A 957-nucleotide genomic window follows, 5' to 3' on the forward strand; every position below is an offset into this window, starting at 1 on the left:
CTCGTGCAGAGGCATCAGCATTTTCCACAATGAATGCCCCAACTGCATACAGCCTCATTAGTGATGAGAGCGAGTTTCAGTCTTTCCACAGCTGCTATGCGAATATTTTTACTAAAACAGCATTATTAGCTTGGGATTTAGTTCAGCGGCTAAACTGCCTGGCAAACTCAAGGTCTTGAGTTCGATCCCTGGTACAAAAATAAAATAAGGTGGCACTATTAGCTGGGTGTGGTGGCTCACACCTGTTATCTCAGGACTCAGGAGGCTAAGGCAGAATGATTACTGTCAGTTTGAGGTCAGCCAGGACTATATAGTGAGACCCTGTTTCAAAACACCAAAAATTAAACCACCACACAAAACCAGGAAACTGCTTCTGCAATGCACAGAAAGGCCTGGGGTGTGGCTCCGTGGTCACCCTGGCCTCCAATGCACAAGGGCCTGGTTTAAGACCCAGCAGCACAAAAAATAAATAACTAATAAAAACAAAGCCAAAACCTCAACTGTACACAGCAATCTCCAGCCTTAAATAAACCTCACCTATTTGATCACACATACAAGTAACCACCAGGTTACTGTACCCGTAATACTGCTGCTTGGGAGACTAAGGCAGGAGAATTTAATGTACCAATTGATCTTTTTATTAGGTCGCTATGTAAGCTTCATTGTGAAGCAAAATTATAGAACCACACCTTCAGGTGAGGGCTGATGTAGTGATTTAGAAGACCCTGTCTCAAAATAAAAATAAAAAAATCACTGGGATGTAACTCATGGCCAGAGTCCTGGGTTCAGTCCTAGTAATGCATTTTTTTTTTCTTCCAGTTTTCTTGCTTGCTTGCTTTTTTCCTTTCTTTTTTTTTTTTTTTTTTTTTTTCAGACAGAGTATTGCTACGTTGCCCAGGCTGGCCCTGAACTCACAGGGATCCCCCTGCCTCAGCCTCCTGAATGCTGGGATTAAGC

This window comes from Cavia porcellus, unplaced genomic scaffold (genome assembly GCF_034190915.1).
Source record: "Cavia porcellus strain 051 isolate PalLab524CR breed Dunkin Hartley unplaced genomic scaffold, mCavPor4.1 scaffold_6, whole genome shotgun sequence".
Taxonomy (NCBI): domain Eukaryota; kingdom Metazoa; phylum Chordata; class Mammalia; order Rodentia; family Caviidae; genus Cavia; species Cavia porcellus.